This window comes from Hemicordylus capensis, chromosome 2 (genome assembly GCF_027244095.1).
Source record: "Hemicordylus capensis ecotype Gifberg chromosome 2, rHemCap1.1.pri, whole genome shotgun sequence".
NCBI classification, from domain to species: Eukaryota; Metazoa; Chordata; class Lepidosauria; order Squamata; family Cordylidae; genus Hemicordylus; species Hemicordylus capensis.
In genome coordinates, this window is record NC_069658.1 from 21,719,461 (window position 1) to 21,745,204 (window position 25,744).

The 25,744-nt window shown below is 44.4% G+C and overlaps 1 long non-coding RNA gene across 3 annotated transcripts; it reads left to right on the forward strand.

Annotated features, from left to right (window-relative positions):
- Positions 1-784: 784 nt before the first annotated feature.
- Positions 785-25,519, forward strand: LOC128341550 (uncharacterized). Of its 3 annotated transcripts, none has more exons than XR_008314441.1 (5): positions 785-857; positions 10,473-10,640; positions 12,715-12,817; positions 22,388-22,591; positions 25,201-25,519. It is a non-coding gene; the product is annotated as an uncharacterized LOC128341550 (long non-coding RNA). The 3 variants fall into 3 exon arrangements; XR_008314442.1 differs by having other exon boundaries at positions 802-857; positions 10,583-10,640; XR_008314443.1 differs by lacking the exon at positions 10,473-10,640 and having other exon boundaries at positions 816-857.
- Positions 25,520-25,744: the final 225 nt, after the last annotated feature.

Below are 25,744 nucleotides of genomic sequence, written 5' to 3' on the forward strand. Positions count from 1 at the left end.
AGGAAGCATGGGAGTCGCTGCCATCACAGGAATCTCTGTCACCTCCATTACTTGCCCACAACCTTCCCCTACAAAAGCAGGGGGGAGTAGAGTGACATCTGGGTTATCTATATATTTAATTCTCCTGGGTGCACCTTGGAATGTGCGTCCTGGTGCCCAGCTGATTGGCTGGGTGGCAGGGGCGCCTGATTGGCTGAGGTGCATCCAGGAGGATTGGTCGCCATGGCGGCGGGCTCGGCCATGGAAGCCAGAGGCGGTGGTGGGCCCGGCCACAGAGGCAAGGCCCAGGAGGGGGGGAAGAAGTGGGGGGCAGAAGTGGCGGTGGGAAGGAGAGGCGTCTGGGCCCAGCATGGGCTGGCCGTGGTCAGGAAATGAAGACTGGGGCAGAAGTGGGGGGGAGGTAACCAAAGAGCGCACAGATGCTCTGTGCAGGGGTCAGCTAGTGGCCCTAATAAGCTGTGTGGCACGTTGGCCCAGGAAGGGCGGGAACAAACCACTGCCACCAGCCAAGGGCACCTGCAGCCAGGGATGCTGCACTTCCTCTGAGTGTGGGAAGAACACACCACCACAGTCTCCTCAATGAGATGGCAGCACTAGAGTCCAGTGGACTAAGGGGCTACACCAGAGCACATGGCTCCAGTGCAGGAGAGGCAGCGCGGCATTCGGTAGGCTGCGCCTGGCTAAAAGAACCATGTGGCAAGGGCCGAGACCGTACTGTTGGCCAAACTTAATGGGCCTGGCTCAGGGAACTGTTATTTCCAAACTATTTTTTCTCTTGGGATTTTGCAGAGTGGCATGATCTCCTGGATGAGAAAACTAGTATGGATATTGACCAGGATCGCAAACAATGCACATAGGTATATACCAAAATTTGTCTACTCACAATCCTCGTTTAATCATAAGAGTCCTAAATACTCGTCTTTTTGCACCTCCAACCCTAAACACCTGCAACCTGCTTGCTATTAATTATGAAATATTTTGATTTGATTTTCCGCTTTTGCACCTGTGCAGCTGGCATTCATCCAACAGGGCTGGCTGCTGCTATTGGCACATGCTCAGAACTCAATTTTTTTTTAACCCCCTGAGCTGATCTTACAAAAACAGTCCTTGCTTCTTGAGGTTTTTCAGAATGGACCTGTTCTAATTTGCATTGTAGTTAAGAGAAGAATGGCATGGCTTCTCCTTTCACATAGAATGTAGTGTATGCATCTATGCCATGAAAGTGGGGTGGCCTTTAAAAAAGCAAATGCAGACAGTTGGGAGAGAGATTGAGAGAGAGATTGAGATTGAGAGAGAGAGAGTGAATCTTTGGATTCACACAATTGCTGATCAGCAGCGTGTGAGGCTCTCCTTTCCTGGCGGGATGCTCTTCCTACCCTGTTGAGGGTCGTGTGAGCAGCCCTAGCATTTTCTGTCCTTCTCCGCTTTGGATTGTCATAATCCTTCTAAGCAGAAGGAGTGTCTGTGCGGGTCTCCCTCCCTTAGTCTTCCTTAAAAATGAACATACCCTATTTCCCTGGGGATAATAATTCAGTACTTCATTTTCACAAAATCCTACCTTTCTACTTTCCAGTTATTATGACCATTCTTTAAAAAGGAGCATGTTGTGTTTTTCTCAGCATTCATGATAGCCCCTGGCAGGTTGTAAACTTTTATTCATGTGGAATGTAACCTTCAAAAATAATAATAAATAATAAATGTATATAGAAAAGAGGAAAGAAATGCATAGGCCCCGAATCCCTCACTAAACCGCCTAAGTCTGCAATGTTATTTGCAAATTTCAGGCTGCCAAATGCTTTTCTACCACAGAAATGTGATGTTATCCAAGGTATTACTAGGTGCTTATATAAACCTCAGTCTTTTGTTTTTCAGTGTTATTCCATTAGGGATAGTATAGCATGAACACCATCCATCAGAACTAGATTCCACTGTGTCATGAAACTGATTTATCACTTACAATTGCATTTCAATGAAGAAACAAATTTTCCTGTCTCTGGAACACAATAGAGAAAACATTGTGTAAACAACTATGAACCACCGTTAATCAGGAGAGCACATGATTTCTATGTGGGAGGTCTCGGGTTCAATGCACCCATATTTCTTGCTGATGCTGGTTCCCAAATGCCCTGAGGTGGCACCAGAATGGAATATTGGCGAGCCCTAAATGGGCCAGTGCATTTCTTGGGGCTAGAACGTATTTATCACATTTGCTAGATTTTGGTATGTAGTATATCTGACATGAGCCACCTAATGGCACAGCAGGGAAGTAACTTGCCTAGGGAGCGTGAGGTTGCTGGTTCAAATCCCCACTGGTATGTTTCCCAGACTATGGGAAACACCTATTTTGGGCAGTATTGATATAGTAAGATGCTGAAAGGCATCATTTCATACTGTGCGGGAGATGGCAATAGTAAACCCCTCCAGTATTCTACTGAAGAAAACCACATGGCTCTGTGGTTGCCAGGAGTTGATACCGACTCAACGGCATAACTTTACAACTTTATATCTCACATGATATAGGAGGAGAGGAGAGCTGGTCTTGTGGTAGCAAGCATGACTCGTCCCCTTAGGTAAATAGGGTCTGCCCTGATAGCATTTAAATGGGAGACTTGATGTGTGAGCACTGTAAGATAGTCTCCTCAGGGGCTGGAGCTGCTCTGGGAAGAGCAGAAGGTTTCAAGTTCCCTACCTGGCGTCTCCAAGCTAGGTCTGAGAGACTTTGCTGCCTGCAACCTTGGATTAGCCGCTGCCAGTCTGTGAAGGCAATACTGAGCTAGATAGACCAATGGTCTGACTCAGTACATGGCAGCTTCCTATGTTCCTATGAATGCTCCCATCCTAAACATAAATGGAAGGGGGTCTATGGGGAACTCCTCTTTATATGGATGCTTCCTTGACTGAGGATCGTAAAGAGAAGCGATCTATTTAAAAAGTGCCTTTCCTACAAATTGCCACTCAATGAAATAAAAGGGAGAACAACCTGTCTGGGAGTGTGCACTTGTCACCAATGTCCACTCTGGCACCACCTTCTTTGCTGGGGCCCTTGAAGGGGGCAAACAAGAATAGGCTGGGTAGTCAAAACCCCTTTGCTGATGCACTCACAAGAACATCGCCTTGGACTGAGTCAGATTGGTCCATTGGTCCATTGAGCTCAGTAGTGTCCACTCTGACTGGCAGTGGTTTTCCAGTGTTCCAGGCAGAAGTCTTTCCCACCCCTACCCGGAGATGCCAGGGATTGAACCTGGGACCTTCTGCATGCAAGCAGCTGCTCTACCACTGAGCTACAGCCCCATCCCCAAAAGGGGAATATCTTACAGCAGATAGTGCTCACATGAAGTCACCCATCCAAAGACCAAATGAGGGAAGACACTGCTTAGCAGAGTCATCCTTGCTACCACAAGACCAGCTCTTCTCCCCGTTTCCTCTCTCAGCACTTCCTCGCCATGCACCGTAAACATCCCCACATTCAGCACTGAACGTGGAAAGAGTTCCTCCCCAAGTTCTGGAATGATGGCCAGCTCACACAAACCCATACACGTCTGACCATTAAGATCAGGGGCATAGCAAGGTTGGAGTGGGCCCAGAGGCAAGATTTTAAAATGCCCACCCCCCACTGAAGCTCAGCTCATGAAGTAAAGAAATCTTAAATGAGGCTGAATAGTGGTAACAAAAAGCATCTGTGCCACAATAGAACATCATCCTAAATTATTTTTTTAAAGGTTTTGTAAATTGTGGACAATGCAAGTCATTTAATGGTACTGGAGAAAGACATGCTGTTCTGGTAGCTCCAGGTCTTAACACTCATATAAGTTTCGGAGGATGAATACAACCGAAAGAAGCCCGGACGGGTGCACGGCTGGGGGAGTCAGTCATGTGACTTGCCTCTGGGGGGCCACCCAAGGCAGTGGGCCCCCAGACAACTGTGTCCCCTTGCCCTACTATACTTACGCCCCTGATTAAGATGCAGGTCAGAAGTTCTGCACACAGTGCCTCTCCCTTCTGAAGTATGGTGGGTAACAATGCAAAGGAGGTTCTTAGGGACATTGGAAGCTGCCTTTTTCTGAGTCAGACCCTTGGTCCATCTAGCTCAGTATTGCCTACACAGACTGACAGCAGCTTCTCCAAGGTTTCAAGCAGGAGTCTCTCCCAGCTCTATCTGAAGATGCCACCGAAGGAACTTGGAACCTTCTGCATGCAAGTAGGCAGGTGCTCTTCCCAGAGTGGCCCCATCACCTAAGAGGAATATCTGACAGTGCTCACATGTAGTCTCCCATTCAAATGCAAACCAGAGCAGACCCTGCTAAGCAAAGAGGATAATTCATGTTTGCTACCACAAGACCTTCCTGATTTTTCAGTGTTGGTGCCACACCTTTGGTACCACACTACTTCATGCATTAATTTTAAATAATTTTATGCCCTCTTTCCATTAAAAATGTCCAGGCCACCTTATTCCACAATCAAACAGCCACTAAAAAATCATCCCACTTACAAAAGAGTCCCGGAACTAAAAATTCACACAAATTAAAATGTCTGCCAGGCAACAGGTAAAGGCATTATTATCTTCTCTAGCTTTTAAAGGTATTTGATTTTATTATTGGTTTATTACTGGCCACTGAGTGAGTCTGTTTTTGTATTTTATCTGTCCCCCCCCCCTTTGTAAGAATCTTTTAAAAAAATGTGTTTTAATACATTGGTAGTGGCCTCAATAATCTAAAAATATCTTAATAAATTAAAACCTTTTGTCTTCTTTGTTCCAACCTTCTCTTTAAAAATACGTGACAAACCCATCCAAGTAATCAGCCTGGACATGCAATGTTCATTTGCACCTTTTGCTCTGAAAACCTAAACTTGAAACAGAGTTCTGTGAAATTCAAAAGCTTGCTTCCAGTATTTATAAAATTAGTTGGCACAACAGAAGACACTGTCATTTATGTTTGCTGAAGGTGCTTTAAGGATAACCTGTTCTATCTATCTGTGGGAGGATGACTAAACATGAACTTTGGAATGTTTCTACCAGCCTTGAAATTCCATAAACAATCCTTGTCACTGTTTGGCCTTTCACTATGTCTCGTTGAGTTCCACCAGAAGCCTATCATCACGGGTCCACAAGTTTTGGCTTGGCTTATGAACCAACCTTTCATTTGTAGGCCCCAGAAATCCCTTGCTGAGTTTTGTGGCATATGCAGAAGACTCAGGGAGAGCAGAGCTGGTTTTGTGGTAACAAGCATGATTTGTCCCCTTTGCTAAGCAGGGTCTGCCCTGGTTTGCATTTGAATGGAAGATTACATGTGTGAGCACTGGAGGCGTATCTAGGGAAAATAGTGCCTAGGGCAAGCACTGAAATTGCGCCCCCTGTCCAAACATGTGACACCCATCTGATTCTCTGTACATAGTGCCAAACTGAATATGTGTACAGTGACTTATATTATATTAATTTTTAATTTAAAAAAAAATTTTTTTTTATTTTTTATAAAAAAATTTTTTTAAATAAATTACCTGTAGCCCCTTCGGGGGGCTTCCTAAAGGCTGTGGGGGGGTCTGCAAAGGTTTCCCCTCCCCTCTCTGGCCTCTAGGGCCTCGCAGGGACCATTTCAGCATGTGCGGTGGCCATTATTATTATTTTTTTAAAAAAAAAATTTTAATGGCCACTGAAAACAAAATGGTGACTGCGCATGCCCAAATGGCCTCTGCGAGGCATGGCCTAGGGCCTCACAGAGGCCATTTGAGCATGCACGGTGGCCCATTTTGTTTTCAGCAGCCATTTCAATTTTTAAAAAAAAATTAGAAAAATGGCGCCCCCCTTCAAGTGGCGCCCGGGGCACGTGCCCTGCCTGCCCTACCCCAGTTACGCCCCTGGTGAAAACTGTAAGATATTTCCTTTAGGGGATGGGGCCACTATGGGAAGAGCTCCTGCATGCTTGCATGCAGTTCTCTCCAAGTTCCTTCCCTGGCATCTCCAGATAGGGTTGAGAGAGACTCCTGCCTGCAACCTTGGAGGAGCAACCAAAAACCAAAAAAATATGTATATTGTTACATAGTTTTTGAGTCCATGCATGTTATTCATCAGTTACATTAGATTTACAGAAAGGATTTTTCAGCAGGATCCAACAGTGATATCAGGATATTTATTATATACATCTTTTCATATTGGTTTGACCTTCATATAGTTTTTTTGGTTTTGAATAGTTTAGTTCCAATTGTGATTGGCCCTTGTTGATCACGATCTTTTTGTTTTTTGGTTGTTCTATTGATTTGTGATCCCCGTTTTCTTTGGTTGCAACCTTGGAGGAGCCGCTGCCAGTCTGTGTTGACAATACCAAACTAGACCAACCAATGGTCTGACTTTGAACAAGGCAGCTTCCTATGTGCCTAATAGGCTTTTTGGTGTGGCACCAAAGGTGTGGCACAATGCTAAAAACCTTGGAGAAGCCACTGCCAGTCTGTGAAGACAATACTGAGCTAGATAGACCAATGGTCTGACCCAGTATATGGCAGTTTCCTATGTTCCTATGCTGTATCAGGGTCTTGGGTTGGGAAGACACTCATGTGAGTGGGGGCACTCAATGCTGGTGAAATTTATGGAATCCTGGTTATAATTTCAAAACTATTCTGCATTTTCCTTCCACAGGAAATAGGTCATTGCCACGGACATGCCTGTTGCAACCCTTAAGTCTCTGGCAAGCAGCTGTGTATTGTGGCAACCCCCCTCCTTTTTTTCAAAGTTGAATTGCACCATTCTTCAAAAGTCTAAACCGCAGCAATTACATGGGCAAAAAACCAAATGCAAAGTTCAATATCACAGTGAACTTGCACAGGAAAATGATTAACATGAAAGAAAGTAGGAGATCATGGCAAAATAAGAATATAATCACCGTAATTATGGGCAAATAGAAATTAGGGATGCATCAAATAACCTCTGGTTTTGATTCTTGTTTAAAAGAAGCACATTCAAAACAGTTAAACGAATTACTGGTGGGGGGGGTGGATCTTGTCAAACATACATGTTGTTTTGATGGCATTTGGCAACCCTTTGCTCTACTAGCTACGACGTCTTTTAAGAACTATTTTACTTCTTTGCCTTCAGTACCCTCAGTTATTTAATGCTATTGGGTGTGGTGATTCACATGGGTTCATTTGCAATCATCTGCAAGACATCATCAAGTCAGATGTAATTGATTGATTGATTGATTGATTGATTAAGTGCTGTCAAGTTGGTGTCGACTCTTAGCAACCACATAGATAGATTCTCTCCAGGATGATCTGTCTTCAACTTGGCCTTTAAGGTCTCTCAGTGGTGCATTCATTGCTGTTGTGATCGAGTCCACCCACCTCGCTGGTGGTCGTCTTTTCTTCTCTTTCCTTCCACTTTCCCCAGCATTATGGACTTCTTAAGGGAGCTGGGTCATCACATAATGTGTCCGAAGTATGATAGTTTGAGCCTGGTCATTCTTGGGTAAAAAAGCCAAAAGAGTTACAGAAGCTTCATCATATAATTGATGGCAGCGGGAATATAAGTACACTTAGCAGCCACCTAATGGCATGGGGGGAAATGATTTGACCAAGCAAGCCAGAGGTTGCCGGTTCGAATCCCCACTGGTATGTTTCCAAGACTATGGGAAACACCTATATCAGGCAGCAGCAATACAGGAAGATGCTGATAGGCATCATCTATATAGGAAGATGCTGAAAGGCATTATCTCATACTGTGCAGGAGGAGGAAATGGTAAACCCATCCTGTATTCTACCAAAGACAACCACAGCAGGGGTGTAGCAAGCTTGGAGTGGGCCCAGAGACAAGATTTTAAAATGCCCCCCCACCTCATTGAAGCTCAGCTCATGAAGTAAAGAAATCTTAAATGAGGCTGAATAGTGGTAACAAAAAGCATAGTTATATATATAAATATATATCCTATGTGCCACAATAGAACATCATCCTAAATTATTTTTTTAAAGGTTTTGTAAATTGTGGATGGTGCAAGTCATTTAATGGTACTAGAGAGAGACATGCTGTTCTGGTAGCTCCAGATCTTAACACTCACATCAATTTCGGAGGATGAATACAACTGAAGGAAGCCTGGGCGGGTGCGCGGCTGGGGGAGTCAGTCATGTGACTTGCCTCTGGGGGGCTCCCCAAGGCAGTGGGCCCCCAGACAACTGTCTCCCCTTGCTCTATTATAGTTATGCCCCTGAACCACAGGGCTCTGTAGGCGCCAGGAGTTGACATCAACTCGATGGCACACTTTACCTTTATTTAAGCCAAAATAATATCTAAAGTGATTGAGAATAAACTTGACACACATCGCTGACTCAAAAGCCACAGAGTTTTAGTCGAACATCTCTCAGCAACATATAACAAACCCTCAGCAACTTATTTTTGCTCTTGCAGAGTCTTTGCAGAATGTGGGGAATGCCTCGGACTCTGAGAGCTCTAACACAACAGCATGCACACAGTGGAGCTGGGGGTTGGTTGTGGGCCCTTGTTGTGCCCTCACACAATCCCTCAAAGTGCATCCGCTTCACTAGGCAAGGTATCGGTTACTCTGATTTTGCTTGGGGTTTTTGTTGTTGGTGTTTTGCAACTACCGTACAGGGACTGAGAAATTCCAGCTAATTCTATTGGTCCTTGTCTGTTGATAGCTCCAACACATGTAAAGTGTGCTGTCAGGTCGGTGTTGACCTGGTGACCACAGAACCCTGTGGTTTTCTTGGTAGAATATAGGAGGGGTTTACCATTGCCATCTCCCGTGCAGTATGAAATGACACCTTTCAGCATCTTTCTATATTGCTGCTGCCCGATATAGGTGTTTCCCATTGTCTGGTGTTTCCCATTGTCTGGGAAACATACCAGTGGGGATTCGAACTGGCAACTTCTGGCTTGCTAGGCAAGTCATTTCCTGTTGCGCCATTAGGTGGCTTCCAACACACGAGGTAATGCCAAAATAGGATGAGAATTCAGAACTAGTTAGGCAAGGTGAATTAAACAGACAAATCGAATATGTGGCCTAAATGGCCAGTATCAAGGATGGTGATGAAAAACAGCACAGCAACAATGCAAACGCATTTGCAATGAATGCAGAAAATCAGCCAAAAATGGAAGGAGCTTCTCAGCATGAACACTAAAATGAAATACAGTTTTTGGCTGAATCAGAATGAATCGAGTAGGTTTTTTAAAAATTATTTTTTGCATATTGAAAATATAAATGTAACAGCTTGCAACTTGACAGAACCATATACAAAGTGTTATCCCATACCACTACAAAGGCCATTGATGATGATGGAGAGTTTTATTTATGTATTTTATTTTATTTATTTATTCAATTTCTATACCGCCCTTCCAAAAATGAGTTGTAGTCAAACAACATATGGGGACCCAAAGTTAGGGACCCTTCCTATATGGTTATTGCACAAAGCAGAAGTTGGGATAGGGGAACATTAGTTTGATAAGATGAAGCATAGGACAGAGAAAGTGGATTTAATTGCTTCTCCTTCTCCCATAATACTAGAATTTGGGGGTCATTGAATTAAATTGACTGGCAGTAGGTTCATGACAGACAAAAGGAAATACTTCCTCAACACAATCATTAGCAATTATCTGCCAAATCCTTGTGAAAGTCACATAGGAACATAGGAAGCTGCCATATACTGAGTCAGACCATAGGTCCATTCAGCTCAGTATTTTCTACACAGACTGGCAGCAGCTTCTCGAAGGCAGCTACTCTATAGTAGTCATGCGCCTGGTGAGAGCTGACCTCATAGGAACATAGGAAACTGCTATACACTGAGTCAGACCATTGGTCTATCTAGCTCAGTATTGTCTTCACAGATTGGCAGCAGCTTCTCCAAGGTTGGAGGCAGTAATTTCTCTCAGCCCTTTCTTGGAGAAGCCAGGGAAGGAACTTGGAACTTCTGGCTCCATCACACACTTAGATGACTTATAAAAAAGAATTAGAGCAGAGGTTCTCAAACTCAGGATGGTGTTGGATTACAACTCCCATCATCCCCCACTGTTGGCCATTGCGCTGACGATGACAAGAATGGTAGTACAACAACATCTGAATACCCAAGTTTGAGAATCCCTGGATTAGACAAATTGATGAAGAATAGATCTATCAACATCTAGCAGTCACAGTGGCTAAATGGATACTCCAGGTTTAATGGGATTCTGAGCTGGGGGGTCCTATAGGACTAAGGTAAAGTAAAATGTGCCGTCAAGTTGGTGTCCACAGAGCCCTGTGGTTGTCTTTTGGTAGTACACAGGAGGGGCTTACCATTGCCTCCTCCCACACAGTGTGAGATTATGCCTTTCAGCATCTTTCTATATCGTTGCTGCCCGAAATAGGTGTTTCCCATAGTCTGGGAAACATACCAGTGGGGATTCAAACCAGCAACTGTCTGCTTGTTAGTCAAGCATTTCCCTGCTGTGCCACTTAAGGTGACCCTATAGGACTACAGCCATCTTATTCCACTTGTAGGTTTTCCAGAGACGTCTGGCCAAATGCCAAGGGGAACCGGATGCTGGATTGCATGGACATTTTATGTGTAACAGCAAGACTCTTCTTATGCAATGCCTTCCATCTTACAGATAACTTCCTGGCCGGGGCGGGAACAGAATGACATTGCAGAAAGATAATTTGTTCCAAGTATTTCATTATATATTTACTTATTTTATAATAGCAGAAAATATACAGAATTCTGAGAGCATCCTAGTAACACTGAGCCAATTCAGATGATATCCCCACCCCCTGAACTGGCCAACGTGATTCAGAAGGGGGACAGGTCAAGAGCACACCCTTCTTGATGTTTCCCCCCAGATATCCTGCAAATTGGGCAAAGAGGTATCTTTTAAAGTGGCGATACTTATATTTATCAGGGAGAGAGCAACTGGCCCTATCCAGCCCCAGCCAGCATCTCTCCAGTGGCTGTTGCTAGTGTTTACCTTGAGTATATTTTTTGATTCTGAGCACTTTGGGGACAAGGATCCATTTTCTTATAACTTGGTTATGTAAACTACTTTGAGGACTACACATGAACCGAATCCTAGTAGTCTGTGAAAGATACCAGGATGAGGGCGCCATGACACATCTCCCCTTCTTAATCTTGTGGGCCAATTCCTGGGGCTGGGAGGAGGAAACTATAGTCCGAAGTGGTCCAATGTCATCTCTGCAGAAGATTTGGATCTCTTGTTGGTGTGCCATATGTATATGGAGTTTTATAGGGTGTAATACATTTCTGCTTCTTTTGCTCAAGCTCTTGTATTTATTTTTTGCAGTGGGGGAGACTTTGAGAAATTTTGTTTAATTACTGTTGGTTCTTGTTTGCTTATTATTTTAGCACAAGTATCCCCAAGCTTGGGTCCTTGGATGTTGTTGGACTACAACTCCCATCCTCTGTAGCCACAATGTCATTGAGCCTTGGGTTAATGGGAGTTGTCATCCAACAGCCTCTGGGGACAAAAGCTTGGGAAACCCAAGGCTAGCACATCAGGAGGGCCTGAAACAGGCTGAGCATCCAGATTTAGTCAGGCAAGATCAATCATATAGGCCAGAAGGAATCTTACAGTTGAGCAAACCACTCTTCACCCAGGATTCAGTGGAACAAGTAATGAGTCACACACTTTAGACACAATTCAGCAAAAAGGCAGTAATTGCTGTGGTACACTTACTTGGAAGTAAGTCCCATTCAACTATGTAGTACTTGCTCCTAAGTCAACATGCAGAGGACTGGCATGCATATTTCATTAAAACCATGTAGTGAGATACAGTCATGACTAATTTGAAGTCCCACTGGATTTCCATGAACTTGGACTTAGTCCTTGCATACAGCGATGAGGCGATAACAGGATGGCAAACCTGTTTCTGGACAGTACCAGTCCTGAATGCGGGGCGGGGGGGGGGCACTCACATGACTGCATGCTCCTCCATGCTGAAAGTTATCGGCACATTGTTATTCTAGAATGCTAATAACACAGGAAGCTGCCTTATACTGAGCCAGACCACTGGTCCACCTAGCACAGTACTGTCTGCTCTGATTGGCTGTGCCTCTCCAAGGTTGCAGGAAGGGATCTTTCCCAGACCTAACTGGAGATGCCAGGGATTCAACCCAGGGCCTTATGCATATAAAGCAGACGTTCTACCCCTGATCTATGGCCCCTTCTCCCCGATATTCTCCTTTTTAATATTCAGGGCATGTTTTTGATGGGGGAGCATCCAATCATGTGAGCCTCTACCTGAGGTCCAAAATGGTACAGTAGAAAAACAGATTTACTATCTCCTCTGCTGCATTGGACAAGTAGGGCTTCAAGACTAGTACATTTTGCAGGACTGTGCCTTTTGTGGTCAAGTACTCCAACTCTTTTCATTGTGGCAGGGATAACTTAGCTATCCCCTGCCTGTCCAACTCCTTGTCCTTCGCTCCCATTCCCTTTTAACTCTGTCCCAAGCAAAGAGGGGAAACTATTTGGTTTCTCCCCCCGCCCTCCTGGGCTTAATATGTCTGGCCAATAGTGCTCAGTTCTTTAGAGGGCAAAGACCATCCCCCACGGATCGATATTTTAATGTGACTTATCAGAATGGCTTGTTTACTTAAAAACTCCCAAACCCATAAAGGCCAAGGGGAGTAGATTTTGGAAACAGATGCCCTGAATGCCTACTACTGTAAATGTATAGTAAGAAAAACATAAAGCTACGATGATCCGAAACAGCGTGTCTTGTTCAGCATTTCAGAAAGAAACGTGAAGGCGAATGAACTTCCAAGCACCACCAAGGGCGGGCAAGATAACAAGAGAAAACGTAGGAGCACAGTGCATTTATGAGGGATGGTAAGTGATTTCAATGAGTGTGTTTTCTTAAAAAGGAATGCGAGAGGAAAATTGATGGATGATGAACTTGTCCCACAAGATAAATACCATCAGCAGCAACTATAATCATGTCCTCAAACATTCTTCAGAGATTCTCTGCAGGCGTTCTGTAAATTGTATTATAGGCTTGAAGACAGAGTTGCTTTCAGCGATATACCAGTGGTCCATTTGAGGAAAAACACTGACCAGGCAAGAGCCATGAACTCGGACAAAATCACAGTTCCTCTTCTACAAACTGGAAAAGCTCAAGCCCTGTTTTCCAGTTCATAGAAGGGAATGTGCAATTTTATGCAAGTCCACAGCAGTCTTTTCCCTCAGGTTAATGCTGGAATGCTGCTGGAATCAACCTTGCACGTACAAGCCTTGAGAAGAAAATATGACTGCTGTTCACTCCCTGGACTCTGATAACAGAGCTAATTGCTAATTGACAAAATAATGATAATAATAAGTTTGACTGGGTTTTTTATCAGGAAGTATATTAGATGTATATACATGGCAACTGCACCTAAAATCTCTTTCTCTGTGTGCAGCACAGCTATACAATGGTTCTTCATTGATATTTTCCTTCGTTGGTTCCAATAATAACTTACATTTTGCTCCCACGCTATCCTTTCAACCAAACATCCACCAGAGGGGGAGCCCGGCTTATAGGAGGGCTTCGTTGCCATGGGGCTACCAGCAGTAATTTGCTGCTCTCTGCTTCCTTGTACTAGCATGTAACCCTCTTGTCACCTCCACATCTAATAATCATGCGGCTTTGAAAGAATGCCAACCCCTAGGAACCAATATTCCTCAAACTCTTTCATTTTCTGTTTTCCCCAAGTGATTACCACACAACAGCTGCCCCTTGATATGGAAATGCAGTGGGCTGAGATCTCTCCCTTCTTTGCCACATCGCTGGTCGTCCCCCCCTGCCCCCCTTCAGTTGATAGGATTAGCATTTTCATCACGATGAGAACATAAGAGCTAGAACTTGTAGAACTGGAAAAGGTGCAGAAGAGGGCAACCAAGAAGATCTGGGGCCTCTTTGGCCCCCATAGGTATTTTTCTTCTTCAGATTTCTGTGAAACCAAGGTATCTGTGGGTTACTCCGAGTCTGCTGGTACCTCCCTCTAACCCATAGGTGCTGTGGTTATGCATCATTGGAAGTTGCCATATACTGAGTCAGACCATGGGTCTGTCTAGCTCAGTATTGTCTACACAGACTGGCAGTGGCTTCTCCAAGGCTACAGGCAGGAGTCTCTCTCAGCCCTATCTGGAGATGCTGCCAGGGAAGAAACTTGGAACCTTTTGCATGCAAATGCTCTTCCCAGAGCGGCTCCATCCCCTAAGGGAGAAAATCTTACAGTGCTCACACATGGAGTCCCCCATTCATATGCAACCAGGGCAGACCCTGCTTAGCTAAGGGGACAAGTCATGCTTGCTACCACAAGACTAGCTCTCCTCTCCTCATCCATATAGATCATAACATTTCCAGCTCTTTTGGAAATAGATATGATAGCCCTATTCAGACATTATATTGTACCTGCATTCAGATACCTGTACACATTTACATGTTTTTATATGAAGGACTGTGCTTGAGTTCATCTTAAGAGGGACCTGGGTGTAGGGGCCTCAGAAACATGGCACAGATAGGGAATGTACCACTGTAGCCGTGTTCAACATAACATGTGAATAACTTCACCTGTGTACAGATCTGTATGTGTATGCTGTACACAGACTGTATGAGCGTTTAACATAAGGAGTGAATGGGGCTTATTTTCTTCCTCAGTGCGTACAAGTTACTCATATATGCTGAATTTTTAATCTGACTTACTTGCCAACTGCATCAGTTTGGCTGGCTCAATACATCTCCCGTCTTTGCTAGAGTAAAGATAAAGTGTGCCGTCTAGTCGGTGTCAATTCCTGGCGACCACAGAGCCCTGTGGTTGCTGTAAAATTCTAATTCTCCCAGTACTGTGCTTTTCCAGCTTTGTCTCCTTCAGGAACGAATGTTTTCCACTTTGATTTGTCTGCCCGAGAAACCCTACATGTCTGCCACGGAAACTTGAGCATTTACAAAGGATTCTGGGATGCTTCCCAAGGCACATGGGATGCCAGGTAGCTGACCTGATAGCTCTCAAGTTGCCCTCCTTGAATTGAGTGTGCAATACCTTAGAGCAGTGTTCTTAATTATAAAACAGCCCTCATCAACCTCAAGAATGGCCAGTATGGCCCTCAGTAGCCCTTGGGGCAGCCCCCTGGCTACTTGTTTATTCGATCTGTGTAAAATTCAGTCAAAGCTCAATACTCTGCACACAGCCTCTGGGCACTAAACAGAGAGAACCATTCTGACCATGCAGTGCTATGCTTTGCCCATTGCAGTGGGGTTCCTTTAAGGGAAATGAAGCCATCTCAGAAGGTGTGCACACAGCACAGGGAAGTGTAGCCCTTCCCAGGGTTCCCCCCACTGTAGAACTCAAGAGGGGGCTCCCATCTCTCTTCAAGGGCCCTCCCAGCACTGAGAAAAGCAAAGTACTGTGCAGAGGTGGAGAGGAGAGCTGGTCTTGTGGGAGCAAGCACGACTTGTCCCCTTAGCTAAGCAGGGTCCACTCTGGTTGCATATGAATGGGAGACTAGAAGTGTGAACATTGTAAGATATTCCCCTTAGGGGATGGAGCCACTCTGGGAAGAGCAGAAAGTTCCAAGTTCCCTCCCTGGCTTCTCCAAGATAGGGCTGAGAGAGATTCCAGCCTGCAACCTTGGAGAAGCCGCTGCCAGTCTGTGAAGACAATACTGAGCTAGATAGACCAATGGTCTGACTCAGTGTATAGCAGTTTCCGATGTTCCTATGAGGTCAGCTCTCACCAGGTGCATGACTATTATAGAGTACGTCGGAAAAATGTCTTCAGGCTACCGCCGACCTGAGCACTTCTGGAGGCTGACCCCCGCACTCTCCCCCCCTCCCCGCACCTCTGGGGGCAGACAGAGGCTCATCTTCCACTCTCCCCCTTATTGTGGATAGTGGCCATGCCCTTGCATATGATGTCATACACAGGGGCATGGGAGGCACTAGGGATATGCTCAAACCCAACTTTGCCATTTTGGTTAGAATCCAAACTGGATTCAAACTGACCCAGCACAGCTCAGTTGGGGTTCCAGTCAAGCCAGACCTGGTCTGTTCTGACCGCTGGACCGGTTCAGAGCTCTGTTGGTAAAGGGGAACCTAGTGAGGATTCTCCTTTACCAATAAAGAAGCAGGGGGGCATCCCCAAGGGTAGAGCGGGCAGAAGGGGAGTCATTTAGTACTTACAAGCTCCATTGGTGACGGCAGCCATGCGGAGGCACAGTGGCTGCTGCTCCCCCCCATCCCTGCCAGCCTCCCCCACAGTAGCCAGGGCCACTGGCATCCCAGTTTGGGCTTCTGAACATGCATAGAGGCTATTTCCATGACCCCAAACCCGTCGTGCTGAGACAATTCAATGCTGAGCCCGATTTGAACCGAGCTAGCTCACTCCTAGCAAGCACACATGAGCACTAAACAGCAAGCTGGGGGGGGGGGTCAATAGCAAGAGCTTGTCCCGCAGCCACAGGTGAGCTCCCTACACCCCGCTCTCACACTGAAGGGGTTTTTGTTTTTTGTTTTTTGGTCAAAGTGGTCCTTGCTTGAAAAATAGTGAAGCTCACTGCCCTAGAGTATGTTGCAGAATCCTTCACAAAATGCACTGCAGGGGAAGATTGACACCGGTGGGCATGACTAGTCCTTGCTGGTTTTCAAGCAATCTGGTCTGCCCTGATAGTTCTTCTCACCAAAGAAGCCTTAATGAACTTTAAAAGGAACAACGAAAGTCCTCGGGTCACTTTAAAAAATTTTTTTTAAGTGCCTGGAAGTCCCTTCATATATTACATGTTTTGAGAGTACACCTACAAATGAAAACTGGATGTGGCAAATATGCATCTGCAAGTGTATAGCAGGAAGCGAGATTCACTGTGGCTCCCTGCTGAGTCCACACACAGAGTTTGCCCTGCAAAATGTGTGAAAGACCCTTAATGTTTGGAGAATGAAAAGTTTTGCAAAAACAAATCTGAATGTGCAAAAAGTTCTTTATGGATTATAACAAAGTGACTATAATAGTCAAGGCTGCAACACACATTATGGGAAAAACAAATTTATCTCTCTCTGGGGTAGTCTCTGCATGAGGGAAGAGATGCATCTGAAAACACAGTCCAGCAAATACAATCATGGTCTTCTGCTTCTGATTTCTTTCACTGATTATCACTTCCTTGCCACATTCAGTTTCTAGGAGTATTACTTCTCTTCAACTGTATTCATTCTCTAAATTCATTTCTTGCCTAGCTTAGATTTCTTTATATTCTCCTCTTCGGTCTTTGTCTTCCGGTTCTGCATTGCTTGTTAAACCCTTGCTTGTTAAATTTCACATTTGTGTTTATCCTCTTAATGCTCCTCAGCTGTGGAATTCTTTACCAGCTGACATCTGTTTATGCCTTATGACTTATTTCAGCTAGTCTATGTTTAATTGCTTTTTGGCATCTCCTCCTCCAGCTTTTTATGTTTTAATCTTATTTCTGTCTAAATTAGATTGGAAACCCCACTGGTCTGGGCCTCCCTTCATGTGTTCTGTACAGCGCTTAGGCTGCTTCCCCCACACCACCCCTTTTTGGCACCTAACAAATAATACATATTATGCTAGAAAGTCACAATTGGTGAGGTGCCTGAGCGCATTTTTACTGTGCGGTTTCAGACATGCATTTCCTTCCATGTGTTAAGGTGTTTGCAACTAGGACATGGATATTATCTTTTGCTTTAATATCTCCAAGGAAGGAGCTTAGGAACATAGGAAGCTGCCATATACTGAGTCAAACCATTGGTCTATCTAGCCCAGTATTGTCTTCACAGACTGGCAGTGGCTTCTCCAAGGTTGCAGGCAGGATGAATCTCTCTCAGCCCTATCTTGGAGGAGCCAGGGAGGGAACTTGAAACCTTCTGCTCTTCCTAGAGCAGCTCCATCCCCTGAGGGGAATATCTGCCAGTGCTCACACTTCTAGTCTCCCTTTCACATGCAACCAGGGCAGATCCTGCTTAGCTAAGGGGACAAGTCATACTTGCTACCACAAGACCCGCTCTCTTCCAAAACATTGTTCCAGAATTGTTCACCCACACGGGCTCACGCTGCATACAAGCTTCGGGCAGAGGGACCCAATGCTCACCCCTTCAGCTCAAACCTTTCTAAACAGTGGCTGACATTCTCCACAGCATCCTGCGTGCACTGCCATGCAACACACACACGCAAGATCACTTGTGTACCAATATAAGAATTGCAGAATTGCAGTTGTGTGGTGGTATGGCTCTAGGAAATAATGGCCATACTATTTCACAGTTGTGTTTGTAGATGACTGTGTACATTGCATTAACACACACACAACATTGGGCAGAATGTCAGCCAGTTTCCATGGACTGACAACACTGTGACACTAATCCTCATTTTCACGCATTCTCTGCTGCACCACTTCTGTTTGGGTCCTCAGTCCTGAGGCACCCTATCCATGCACACATGTGTGCCTCCTCCATCCTCTTTTCCTTGCTGGCTGACAAGCCTCCTCTAGAACATACTGTCAAGGCCCTGCTTTTTCCTTCCTGCCCTCCTCCATCCTCAAACAACCTTTTCCAAATGGCGCCAGTCTCCTTGGCAGTCCATTGAGGACAAGAAGCGGAGTGACTGATCCACTGGCAGCAGAGTCCTGGCGCCAAGCTCTGCTTGGCACTCATTCCACGGTCCCCACAGATGAGGTAGAAGGGATGCCAGGAGCTGTCTCTGCACCCACACTTGGCAGCCCCGTGGCTCTCGCAAGCCGAGCTATGCCTTCTGTCATCTTCTTTTAGTCTTTGTTCCTTTCCCCTGCCAATGAGTTCTGCGATCCTTTTCATAGCGAGGCATCCTGCTTGGGGAAATAAAGGGGATTTTTGCTAGAGTCCATCCTTCAAACTGATACGGTCAAGTTCAGCCTACTGCAGTTTCCTACTTCTATGGATGTTCCAAAAAGAATAAGGATAATAAGTGAATTTAAGGATGCACAGGCACATCCTGTGCATCCACTACATGAGCAAGGATGGAGATTGTTGGGAATTCTCTCTGGTAGGAGATACCTTTCTATTACAGCAGAGTGCACTGAGACACAACACAGCGGAGTCTGCCTAGGCATGTGTGTATGCTGAGAGTAAAATAAACTTGGAGCCAGTTCATAGTTTCAAATCAATATAAGGAGTCTTTATTGGTGAACTCCATTCTAGATAGGAAAGTGGAGAGATAGGATCTCTAATCTATCTATCTAGCTGGATGCAGAGGGATGGTTTCTGCATCTCTGCACACATCTCTGCACACATGGTGCACAGAGAGAGGAGTATGTGTGTTGCAAGGAAGAGGAAGAGGCAGGCAGGCAGGCAGGAAGTCCTTGAGAGTAGCAATCTTCATACCAAAGGAATAGTGTCAGAGCAGTAGAGAAGGGATGACCAATGTCTTGACCCCTCTAGCCCTTTGACTCACTAATCTGTCCCCCTCTGTCACTTAGATATGAGACAGCATAGAGTCCTTCACTTCCAACAGAGATTAAACTATGCAAGCACATTTTGACAACTGAGAGCAATGTCTCACTCTTACTATTTTGAACAAGATAATTCACAAAGTGCTTCACCATCATTGGCATGCTTAGCCACACAATAAGCTTGCAAGGATAGATTTAGGGGTCAAACAAGACATTACAAATGCAGCCATGCTTACGGTTATTTTATTCATATAATTTATATATAAAGCAGAGGTGAGGAGAGTGAAGCTTTCCCTCTCACACAGTTTGCCATCTGCACACACTGCTGCACGAGGCACTTTTCTGTCAGCCTGGCATGAGTTGGGATGCAGATATAAGTGTCCAAGGCAAGATGAGATAGGGAGGAGGCAGGGTTCAGATCCACAGTGGAAATCTGGGTCCTTCGACTTTTTGTACAGTCTGTATGCATATAAGACCTATACAGCAGAACCTTAATATCTGTGGATCTCGCATCCGTGGATCTGCGTATCCCCAGTCGGGTAATAGACACCTGAACTCGTTATATGCGGGGGTGGGGGGAGGTTCTTAAAGGGTTAAATCTGCATATCCGCAGATCAAGGGTAACCATTTTGAGATCGAGAGCCATTTTATGTCTCATTGGGGAGGAATGCAATTTTTGGCCAATTTTTTAATCTGGGGGGGGGGGCATTGCTGGTAGGCATAGTAAGCCTTTTACCTCCCGCATTTCTAGGGACTTTTACCCAATTTTGGGACTTTTTTCGACCTCCAGGAACCTAACCCCTGGATTCCCATAGCCCCAATGACTCAATATTCACAGTTTCCATATCTGTGGCAATAGCAGAGAACGGAAACCCCATGATACTGAGGTTCTCCTGTACGAACCCCACCGCCCATTGAGGTCACTTGAGGAGGTCCATTTCCAGTTGTCGCCAACACGTTTGGTGGCTACACAGAGACGGGCCTTCTCGGTCACTGCCCCAAGATTGTGGAATGCGCTCCCTGCTGAGATACAATTCCTCCCCATCTCTGACAATTAAAAAACACACACCTGAAAACCCATCTTTTCACCCAAGCTTTCTCAGCTTTTAAAATTTGTCTGTTTTAATTTTATGGTTGTTTTTAAACTGTTGATTTGTTTTAACTTTTATATGTGTTTTAATTGTTTTATGTTAACCGCCCAGTGATGAAAGTTTGGGCGGTATATAAGTTTTTAAAAATAAATAAATAAATAAATAAATAAATAAATAAATAAATAAATAGATAGATAGATAGATAGATAGATAGATAAATAGTTACTGAACATGTGCAGTATGGACATGGGGGGTTGCTGCCACAAATCCACTCCCCCACCGCATGTTCACCATGCATGCAGTTGTCATATGAATAGTAATAATGTGTAAAAACAAACCATAACATATACAACCTTTGCAATCATGCTTTATCACACAGCATGATGAGAACCACTTGCAACCTGATTCATGTTGATGAAGTCCCCCTGCGTTCAATGAGACTGACTGCCTAGTAGATGTTCAGAGAATTATGGCATGGATGCTCAAATTTGGGTCCCAGGATGATCTTGGACAACAACTCCCATCATTCCAAGCCACAATGTCCTTTGACTGTTGTGGCGGGAGCGGGGAGGAATGGGAGTTGTAGTCCAAGAACATCTGAGGACCCAAGTTTGAGCACCCCTGGGTTATGGCTTTAGGTCCTGATCCAGAGACATGCTCGCGCAACAAGGGTTTGTGTGCTGCTAGTACCACATGCAGTCAAACTACCGATACTAGTCATCCTATGCAGGTGTACATGGTTAACCATACAGCGAGATTATGGGGTGGCGGTCTACAACTGGGTAGACTTCCAAAGATGACATTTCACTAGTTGGGTAAGATTACACATCCATGTGCCAGCACAATGTACTAGTTAGAGTGCTGGACTTGGAGCGGGAAGATCCAAGTTCAAATCCCCTTTCAGGCATGAACCTCACTGGCTGACCATGTGAACCGCTCTGTGGTATTTGGAGGAAAAACAGGATATAAATGCATTACATAAATAGTGTTCTTACAATTCAGTGGATTCATATCTGCATCTGTCAGTTGGCAACGTGCCGTTTGTAGTGTGTACTATGTTCAACATGCATGTACATGGAAGCAGATCTCTGGCTCTACTTTTCCGTCCTTTTTCTCTTTCTGCCTGAACATGTGTGTGTCCAGTGCTCTGGCAGTCTATATTCTCTGTAACAGGGATTCCCAGATGTTGCTGACTACAACTCCCATCATCCCCAGCTGCAAGGGCTTTTGGCTGAGGATGACGGTAGTCGACAACATCTGGGAATCCCTGTTACAGGGAACACTGCTGGGGGTGTATGTACGTGGACCAGCTGTCCTACACTTGCAAAGCCCTAGTGACCTGATGGAAGACATTAATGCTTCATATCACATTAAAAATAGTTTTTGGAATGCAAGGGATGACATAACAGTCTCACATTTGACCACATTGGAAGTCTTTATTATTTTGTGCCTCTATGCCCCAGAGAAGCTTTCTTCCCTTATCTTTTGTTTCAGATATCACATGGAAAACCTGAAACACCTTTTTTCCTATTGTACTTTGAAAGCCAATCAATGGTACCCCGCATAATATGGAGAGAACATTACACTTCCTCAGCAATTCTCTCCATGTCATTTCTCAAAGGTTGACAAATATGTTTTTATCATCATCATTATTATTATTTTCCCCTTCATTAAGGAAGGCATAAAAAGTGTGCCCTTAGTAAAATCAAATTCCTATTCCTGATGGAAACTAATTATCTTACAAATGGCTTACACCCACAATACCGCTTTAATCAGGCTAGTAGTTAAAGCTCTCTTTTTTTAAAAGGGCTCTCTAAATCAGAATTCAACGCAAAGGTGGGGAAACTCTGACACTGTGAAGTTCTTATTTCCAGTTTTTTGCCTTCATTCCTTTTTCTAGTTTGCAATAGTGTGCATCAAAAGTCAAGTTAGACTCTGTGAAATCAATCAAACTGAACCGAAAAGCCAAGAAGAATCCCAGCACGCATCTGCAGTTTTACATATCGTGCATGCCCTGATCCTAAGCTCCAACACTTATCAAACAGCAGTTTCTACTGGATGGTCCTCAGAAAAAGACCTTGTATTCAAGCATCTCCTCTTTAAGGTAAGCGGTTTCCACAGAAAAACAAGCAAACAAGATGGTGCCCTGTTCCCAAAGGGCTCCAGTCTAAAAGAGAATGCACCAGCAACAGCCACTGGAGGGGTGCTGTGTGCTGGGGTTGGATAGGGCCAGTTGCTCTCCCCCAGATAAATATAAGAGAAGCACTACTTTAAAAGGTGCATAAGCTATCGCATATGGAAAGTATTTTGCCCAACACCTCCCCCCCCCCAAAGGTGATAAAAATTTAAGTGTGCCCCATCATGGGGCCACCGTCCATTCTACATACCATATCTCAGGTACAAGAGCATCACTCTAGAGCCCTATTCAGACATTATGCTGCTGGTACGTTCAGCTGTTTGCATACATATACATGCTTGTGTGAATGACCGTACATGCGTTCATTTAAAAAGCAAACCTGGCCACAGATCCATCAAATGCATGGATGATACAGAAAGGAAGTATTGTGATATATTGTGCATTCAACAGCACACGGACATGCACCGCACAAGTGTACAGATCTGTACACTACCACTACTGTTTATATACTGCTTTTTGGTGAAAAAGTGCTCAAAGCAATTTAAACAGAGAAAGGAGGAGGAGGAGGAGGAGGAGGAGGAGGAGGAGGAGGTTGTTCCCTATCCTCAAAGAGGTCACACAACCTAAGAAGAAACACAAGGAAGACACCAGCAAGAGCCACTGGAGGGATACTGTACTGGGGTTAAACAGGACCAGATGCTCTCCCACTGAGAAGCACCACTTATAAAGGTGCCTCTTTGCCTCGTTAGCAGTTACACTTTACAGATCTGTACATGCACATATTGTACCCAGACTGCATGTGTGTTGAACAGAACGCGCTGTTAGGGCTTAGGTGTTTGCTGGATAAAGTGGTTAGGATGTCATGCATCCAGTGTTATACCCACTCAAAGCAAGAAGTGTTGTGTGCATAAAGGCACTAGATGCAATTCTTGTTAAATCCAGTTAAGGAACCACAGTTAAAGGCACTTTACGTTTGTTTTTTCCTAGCAGGTTTCCAGTTTTAACCAGTTTTTGCCTTTGTTGCTGCTCTTACATTTTAAATAAAAAAAAGTTTGCTTTTATTGCAAGCTGCCCCAAGCAACAGAGTATTGAAGGGACAGGGTAGAAACATTTTAAATCAACAAATTCTGTGTAATGTGCAGTTAGCCACTCAGGGAAGTGATATAGTCACATTGTTCTAGCTCTAAATGCATCTGGTTTTACTGGATGTGTGTGTGTGTGGGGGGGGGGTTGTTTTGGTTTTTCCTTTTTTTAAAAGTAACTAAGCAGTATTCTGTCACCTTAAGTGGCACAACGGGGAAATGTTTGACTAACAAGCAGAAGGATGCCAGTTTGAATCATAGGAACAAAGGAAGCTGCAGTATACTGAGTCAGTCCATTGGTCCATCTAGCTCAGTATTGTCTTCACAAACTGGCAGCAGCTTCTCCAAAGTTGCAGGCAGGAGTCTCTCAGCCTTATAGTCAGGAGCCCCTGGTGGCGCAGTGGTAAAACTGCTGCCCTGTAACCAGAAGGTTACGAGTTCGATCCTGACCAGGGGCTCAAGGTTGACTCAGCCTTCCATCCTTCCGAGGTCGGTAAAATGAGTACCCAGAATGTTGGGGGGCAATATGCTAAATCATTATAAACCGCTTAGAGAGCTTCCAGCTATAGAGCGGTATATAAATGTAAGTGCTATTGCTATTGCTTATCTTGGAGATGCTGCCAGGGAGGGAACTTGGAACCTAGATGCTCTTCCCAGAGCAGCTCCATCCCCTGAGAGGAATATCTTCCAGTGCTCACACTAGTCTCCCTTTCATACGCAACCAGAGTGGACCCTGCTTAGCTAAGGAGGGTGGTATGTTTCCCAGACTATGGGAAACACCTATATTGGGCAGCAGTGATATAGGAAGATGCTGAAAGGCATCACCTCATACTGCGCGGGAGATGGCAATGGTAAACCCCTCCTATATAAATGTAATAATAATAATAATAATATTCTACCAAAAGAAAACCACATGGCTCTGTGGTCACCAGGAGTCGACACCAACTTGACAGCACACTTTACCTGCATCCTATTAATTTTCATCTCTCTTCTATTGCTCAATCTCTCCTATTGTCTCTTAATTAAAGAAGTTCTATAACTGAGCAAATATAGTAGAGGGTTTTAGTTGTGTGTTTTAAAATGTAGTAATATTTTTCCATCCTTGAAGGCAGCTGTAATTTAATGTGCGAGTTGTAACTTGTGTTTTTTTTTTAAATAACTAGAAATATAGTCAGAAATATTAGAGGAAAGGAGAGTTTTCTAGGCAGCAATGTTGACCAGCCTCCAAGACTCTTTCCGCTTCATATTGTAGGAGCTCTTGGGATCAGTAAAGTCAAGGTAGCCATCATGGTCCCAGCTATGCCTGATTATTATAGGTCATAGCCGTTGTGTCACTCCTAATATTGGGTTTATCTCTTGTTAATAACAAATCTTTAGGCTGACTCAGTAAACAGCTGTTCCTGGTATTCACAATGGCGGTCATTTCTCCCTACTGTATTTTGCAAGCTGTCTTCTGTGATTCATATCACATTTTTGATTCCTTCTCTGTTGCAGGGATCCGTGGTTGAAGTTTCTGTAATCTGGTGTGGCGTTATCTTTCATCTCCCCAAGGCCTCTTTCCTGCTGGAGCTATGGAGTGTGACAATGGTGTTTGTATCCAATCTGTCAAACGCCATTATCACACTAAATAGTTACTGTTAGACAAGCCGTCATTTCAGCAAAAAAAGGAGGGGGGGAAAGGAAGAGAATTATTTAAGTGATATATTCCCTGGCTACAGGATACAGCAACAGCATGTCATGACAACTCCTTGCTGTTTAGAAATGATGCCAAAGTATCGTGCAATAAATAATATGCTCTGTTTTCTTAAAAGTACACATTGTGATTCCACTTGTTTTGCTGAGATGTGTGTGAGTCATGTTTGTGTTCATGGACTGCAACGATATTTTAGTGATCAAGCACAAGTGATTATGTACAGTCGTTCCCACATTATAACAAATGGCCTACACAACTGTCTCTTTTTTTAAAGCAACATTATAAGTATTCATTCCATTTATTAACAAGTTAATAGTTGCAGCTATTTTAGTCTGGATCAGGAGT